Source organism: Hordeum vulgare, chromosome 3H, assembly GCF_904849725.1.
Source record: "Hordeum vulgare subsp. vulgare chromosome 3H, MorexV3_pseudomolecules_assembly, whole genome shotgun sequence".
NCBI lineage: Eukaryota > Viridiplantae > Streptophyta > Magnoliopsida > Poales > Poaceae > Hordeum > Hordeum vulgare.
Genome location: NC_058520.1, coordinates 67,082,347 through 67,089,938, shown reverse-complemented (window position 1 = coordinate 67,089,938; position 7,592 = coordinate 67,082,347).

Here is a 7,592-nt window from a genome sequence, read left to right as displayed (position 1 = left end):
AACCGACCACTCACTGTCAGCTACTTCAGCCTCAGCGTCCATACAAAAATCTGCAAAGACAAGACGAGCAGAAAGTAAGCGCAGCATGAAATACAAAGTCAAGAAGCACTCGGAAAAAACTTACCACCGAGCAGTGCAATCATCTTCCTTGCCCAGTCGCTGATGTACTTCTCCTGCGATATGCACCGACTGTTCATCAACTTCATCTGACCCATCAGTTCAGTTCTTTGCTTGCCCATTTTCTCAATTTCGGCCACCAATGCCTTGTTTGCCTCACGGGACTCCTCCAAAGACTTCTCTCGGTCAGCAAGAGCCCCCTTCACACCAGCTAAGTCATTCACAGCTGCTTCCAATTCCGCAGCAAGCTGAATCTTTTCATCCTTCAGAGCATTGTACGCTGATCCCATTTCGCAAGTCTTCTGCAAATCAGCGCGAAGAGAAGATCAGACACATTCAACAAGGAAAACAATAAAAGCTCAAAGTTCTTCAGACCCCTGCTGACGCAAGCAGTCAACAGCGGTCTCGGGGACTACACCCAGTGGGTTCACTGAGAGTGACCCCACTGGCATGAAGCTCGAACAGGTCCGCCCTATTGAGCTACATGACAAAAACAAGCCTATGAGGCTACTACTACCCGACCTGAGTAAAACAACTCTCGGGGACTACTTACAGTGGGTGCACTCGGAGTGCCCCCACTGGTACCATTCGGGCAGATCAGTTCTGATCCGATCAAGTCACGAAAAATGTATATAAAGACAACTGCCGATGCAAGCACTCGACAGAAGTCTCGGGGACTACACCCACTGGGTTCACTCGGAGTGAACCCACTGCAAAACAATCCTACTGTATCCGAGTATATCTCTTAAACCCCAAGTGGGTTACAAGAGGAAAGTAAATACTTACTAGTGCACTTACTCGGATATCGTCCCGGAGCTCCAAGCTTCTCTTGTACAAAGATGCGATGAAGTCGTACGCCCCCTTGGCATCACCCGCCATCAACTCCACCTGCACCATGGCCTCCTTGGCGGCTCCCACTTGGTCTTCCGGGAGGTGTCGGGCGTCGTACTGGACGGTCGACGGACCCGGCACGACAGGAGGCTCCTTGGGCCTCCCAAGTCCCGCTCCAGTCGGTTCAGCCGCAAGGGGCACCGTCTCAGTCGACGGCATCATCTCGGTCGGCGGCGCGTCCATGGTGGGAGCAGCAGCAGATGGAACAACCTCAAGGACAGGTGCCAAAGTTTGCCCTGACCTCTTCTGTTCGTCCTCCTCCAGATGAATCACCTCTGAAGGAAGCCCAACTAAACAACATGAGATTACAGAAAAAGGGCAAGATTAAAGATAGAACTCGCGGAACAATAATGCAAACTCTCGGAGTCGTCACAACGTACCTTGCTGGGATGTGGCAACGTTATCCGTATCCATGGGATCGTCTTCCTGGCGTGGTAGAGAGGTGGCGTAGGTAGCAGCTCTGTCCAGTAAAATCCACTCGACCAATAAGCATGAGTTCAATCAAATACTTAAAGAAGATAGGAGAACGAGACACTTACGCTGAGGCAACGGGAACAGTGATCCTCATCCGAGGCTTGGACCCACTCGGTTTGGCCACCTTGGAAGGTTGGTCCGTGGGCTCGGTAGCAGCGTCCCTAGTCCTCTTCACACTCCGAGCACTCGGAGCCACGGGAGGAGCTGGCGAGGCACTCGAGGCCACTGGAGGAGCTGACGGAGTCGCAGGTTCGTGACGGCGCTTGGTGCGAGGCTCCGATGGTGGAGGTGGCGAGCTCTGCTCCCCAACTTCCCCCCTCCTCCTCTTCGGTCTCCTCCTCTGTCTCCCCACTGTCGGAGACGTACTCGACGCTGTCCACGCTGCCCTCCTCTTCCTCAGTCGGATTCCCGTTCGAGACGGGAGAATACCAGTTGGTCCACGCCTGCACAAAATACAGTCGATAACATCGGACGTCAGGCGGTTATGCAAGAAAAAGTGATAAATCTAAGAGTATTGAAAGCACTCGACAAGATGTGCTCACCTCATTCGGAGGAGGATTGTCAGCGGGGAAGGGCTTCACTCGCCGGGCTCCTGTAGGGTTATCGCAGGCGCTTGTGATGCTCCGGACCCATGCCGTCACAACCTCCCCGGTCACGCATTCGGGATGAGTCCGAGTGGAGTCCCCAGGCCCCGTGTAGTGCCACATGGCGTGGTGTCGAGCTTGCAGCGGCTGGATGCGCTGACCCAGAAAAGTCTCCAGCAAATCCGTGCCGGTGACTCCCTTGCGGACGACATCTATCAGCGCTTCGACTAGAGGTTGGATCTGGATCTTTTCCACCTTCGAGAGTGCAAGCTGCTTGGGAGGAGCCGGTCGGTCTAGGCTAAAAGGTGGCAGCCCAGTTGAAGCATTCGGACAAGCGACGTCGTGGCAATAGAACCAAGTCGACTGCCAGTTCCTAACGGACTCGGACAACTGAAGAGGGGGGTAGCTACTTTTGTTTTTCTTCTGGAAGCCTAAGCCCCCGCAGAGCTGGAGGATATGTGTTTTGTTGTCCGACTAGCTAAGTTTTTTGACAGTTTGGGATCTAACGGAGAAGATGTACTTAAAGAGCCCCCAATGGGGAGGACAACCGATAAAGCACTCGCAAAGCACGACGAATGCAGCAAGATGAACTATCGCGTTGGGAGGAAAATGATGGAGCTGCGCCCCGAAGTGGTTCATGATACCTGTGAAGAAGGGGTGAGGAGGCAGAGAGAAGCCCCGGTACACGTGATTGAGCAGCAAGACACGCTCTCCCTTCTGCGGCGCCGGCTCCGTATCGCCCTCCGCCGGCAGCCTCCACGACTTGTTGGCAATCATGCCTTGCTCCACCACCTCCAGCAGGTCGTCCGTCGTCACCATGGAGGGGAAGAAATCCCCGTGGATCCAACCCACCGGCAGTGCCCGCTGTCGCCGCTGAGCAGGGGCCGTCGCATTCTTCTTCTTCTGCTGCTACTCGAGCTTGCTCGTCTGCCCCTTCGTCATGGTGGAGGCAGCAGTTCCGCAGGGGAGGAGAGGAAGGAGGAGGCTTGGAGCGCGCAGGGAGCTACGGGAGGAACGGGGCGAGTGCGAGTAATCAGGGGAGCGCAACGAGGAACCCCCACTGGGGAGGTTTAAATAAGGTTCCGACTGAGTCACTAACAGGTGGCCTCGAAATATTATCCCCCGACCGGCTACTGCGATATTAGTGGAGAAGATAAAGGCGCGGTAATCGAGGCGGCAGAAACTACTCGATGACGATGTCGTCATCCCCGCTGAGCGCACGGCAACCGAAATTTCAGGATCCCGGAAAATCCGCCGCTGTCAGTTGACCAGTCACGTCGAAAGATTCCATGGAAGCACTCGCTCTCTGACGTTTCGTTTCACAGATATATTCACTCGGATCACTGGTCGAGAGGATAAAATGGATCGAGGCAAACAACGCCAAAGTCACGTCCGTACCAGTCGGATCCGTATCCCAAGCATCACTTCGTCGTTCCAACCCCGTTCCATTCGGGGACTAATGATGGGGTTATAGTCCCAGGGTAGGGTCATAGGCCTGCCCTATAGGTCCTACCCAAGGACTACCCTTCATAAGAAACAAGGCCCTTAGACAGTTCCGACTGAACTAAGGACTTCCCATCATCCAGTCGGTGACGATTCCCCCATCATCCAGTCGGCGACGAGCATTCGGAGCGTATTAAACGTACCGACTGAATTCCACTCTGTACATCGTAACCTCCCTCGAGGGCAACGATCATATGTTTTCATACACCATTATTAGCATTTAAGGCATACGTTACTTGTAACATAGGCATTTATTCGCCACTACTCCACCCCTGTCCACCGGACCGTTGTGAAGGGCAACGCACTCTATATAAGCCGCCCTTCCCCACTGGTGCAGGGGTTAGCATTTTACGGTACTCCATATTTCACTCAACATTAAGCTCCCAAGAGAACTGAGACGTAGGGCTTTTACCTCCACCGTAGAAGGGCCTGAACTCATACAGCCTCGCCGTAGCTAAGGCTCTGCCCATCCTTTCGTACCCTACACATCTACTATCAGACTTATACCCACGACAGTTGGCTTGGGTCTTCTTGGGAAGGGGCCTTTCTTCAACTTGTAGTTGAGTATGTGAGTGCACTTGTGGCCTCTTCCCTTGTTGCTTGTGACTTTGGGGCTTCTTCTTTAGTGGGCAAGATCTAACATGGTGCCCTTCAACTTTGCACTTGAAGCAAATAATCTTGGCCGAATTCTTGACTTGTTCTTGGCCCTTCTTCTTGAAGCTTTTGGACTTATTCTTCTTGTTGGAGTTGAATCCAAGTCCATATTTGTCATTTGGGGATTTTTTTCCCACACAAGACATTGTTGTGTGTGGACATTCCTTCATGACTCTTTTCCAAGTCTTTCTTCAAGAAAGCGACTTGGGCCTTGAGATCTTTGATTTCCTCTACATGGTTAGTATCAACACAAGTACTAGAGGAAGTATAAGCTTCATTGTTAGAGCAACAGGGCATGGAAAGTAATTCATCACAAGATGTAGCAACATTGTGAGTAGATGAATTACGAGGACTAGCACATGGCAATATAGCTTTTTGACTAGAAGTAGCGCTAATGTCCACATGAGGCTCACTCGATGTTACCTTGGTAGTAGTAGGCTCATGAGCTAATTTTAGCACATTATGGGATACTAGAAGATCATCATGAGAGCTTGTGAGCATTACATGACTTTCTTCCAATTTCCCATAATTGCTAGATAGCAACTCAAGTTGAGCCCTTAGCTCAACATTCTCCTTTAAAATGGATGCTTCACAAGAAGTAGAATTAGTAGCACAAGCATCATTATTAACAATAAGAGGAGAAGGTAACTTGGCAAGCTCTTTAGCATATGAAGCTTCAAGTAGAGCATGAGACTCGGTGAGTTCGATGAGCGAACTCTTAATAGCCTTTGAGCCATTTTCGAGGTGCTCATAGTCCTCAACGAGTTTAGCATGTGCAACTTCAAGCTTATCGTTTTTAGTTCTAAAATCATTAGACACCTCGAGAGCTCTATCATGGGATTCCTTTAATCTAGATAATTCTATAGCAAAGGTTTCCTCAAGAGATTCCTTGGTGGTTTGTTCATTTTCAAGAGCTTGAGATAGCTCCGCGATCTCGTTAGTGTATTCACGCTCATGGCCTTACATTGTCTTGATGGTGGCCTCATGCTCCTCGAGATGAGCTTCCAACTCCTCAATGTATTTCTTGCCCTCAGTGGCAATAGACATGATTTCCAAGAAGTTGGAACAAACAAGTTTATTCTTATAAAGAGATTTAAAAATCATTTCACCCTTAAGTTTTAAGGATGCAATATTATCACTCTCTTCATCATTATTCTCATCCCCATTATCATCAACATCATCATCATGAGATATATTGGGATTCAAAGTAGGAGATACCTTTGAAGCCTTAGCCATAAGGAAAAATTGAGTCACAATAGATGATGATGTAGGATTCCTTGAAGCATCATTCAAGTCTACATCTTGTTGGACGGAGTGATGAATTTCCTCTACATTGTTAGCACAACAACTCGAGGAAATATATACATTTTTATCATGGCAACAAGATATAGGAAGCATATCATCATGAGATTTTAGTCAAGCAGTTTTTACATGATATGCAAGGACTATCAACACAAGCATGTAAAACATTTAGAGTGATCGAAGTGTTAATTCCCAAAGATGAAGCATTGCAATAATATAGTGATGAAGGATCATCAACAATAAACACACTATCATCGTTGCAATGATAACCACTACTCACCATATCATTACCTTGTGACAATCCACATGTAGGTGAAGTAGATGAAGTTGAGAAGACCACACGACCGGAGGTGGAGGGAGAACAATCATTCCCACAAATCTTGGACATACCATATTTATCTTGAAGCTTTGTCCACAACTCATGAGCATCCCGGAATGGCATGAGTTGAAATATAACTACATTTCTCAAAGCATCAAAAAGCACATTAGAAGCTTGATCATTGAGATAAGAGTTTTTCTCATCCTCTAAAGATATATTTTGAGAATCCTTTGGAGGATAAAAACCCATATCTACAATTCTCTCTAAATTTGGGTCCAAGACCCGAAGGTGATTAAGCATGCGAATTACCCAAACATCAATATTTGTGCCATCGAAACTAAGAGTGTCAGTGAATCCTAAACCCCTAGTCGACATCCTTACTCTCTAGGTGGTTAAACCTAATAAAGAGAGACCTAGCTCCGATACCAATTGAAAGGACGTGGATGTCGCCTAGAGGGGGTGTGAATAGGCGCTTTAAAATAATTACGGTTTAGGCTTGAACAAATGCAGAATAAAACTAACGTTTAATTTGTCAAGCACAAAACCTACAACAACTAGGCTCACCTATGTGCACCAACAACTTATGCTAAGCAAGATAAACAACTAAGTGATAGCAAGATATATGTCAATAAACAATATGGCTATCACAAAGTAAAGTGCATAAGTAAAGGGTTCAGGTAAGAGATAACCGAGGCACACGGAGACGATGATGTATCCCGAAGTTCACACCCTTGCGGATGCTAATCTCCGTTGGAGCGGTGTGGAGGCACAATGCTCCCCAAGATGCCACTAAGGCCACCATAATCTCCTCACGCTCTATCACAATGCAAGATGTCGTGATTCCACTAAGGGACCCTTGAGGGCGGTCACTGAACCCGTACAAATGGCAAACCTTGGGGGCGGTCACCGATACCCGTACAGATTGCTCGGGGCAATCTCCACAACCTAATTGGAGACCCCGACGCTTGCCCGGAGCTTAACACCACAATGATTGAGCTCCGAGACACCACCAAGCTTCTAGGACGCCAAATCATCCACGAAGAACAATATCTAGGGTACTAAGTACCAAAGGTAATAAGCTTCTCAAACTTCACTTCTACGTATCGCCGTGGAGAACTCAAACCGTTGTAACTAATGCAATGGCAAGGGCACACAGAGTGCCCAAGTCCTTCTCTCCCAAATCCCACCAAAGCAACTAATGCCAGGGAGGAAAATGAGAGGAAGAACGAAGAAGAACACGAAGAACTCCAAGATCTAGACCCAAGGGGTTCCCCTTACTTAGAGGAGAAAGTGATTGGTGGAAATGTGGATCTAGATCTCCTCTCTCTTTTCCCTCAAGAACTAGCAAGAATCATTGGAGGGATTGAGAGTTAGCAAGCTCGAAGAAGGTCAAAAATGGGGGAAGAACACGAGCTAAAGAGATAAGATTCAATGGGGAAGAAGATCCCGTTTTATAGGTCAGGGAAAATCCAACCGTTAAGCCTCACAGCCCGCACAGAGCGGTACTACCGCTCATGGGAGTGGTAGTACCGCTCGGTAGGTTAACCAACCATACCGAGGCCAAAAAGGATGCCAAAAACAGTCCTGGAGCGGTACTACCGCTAGGGCGGTAGTAAAAAATTACTACCGCTCCGAGGGCGGTACTACCTCTCCGGGGGCGGTACTACCGCTACAGTAGCGGTACTACCGCTCGCACGAGGAGCGGTACTACCGCTGGATACTAAAACTGGTGTAACTTTCGCATACGA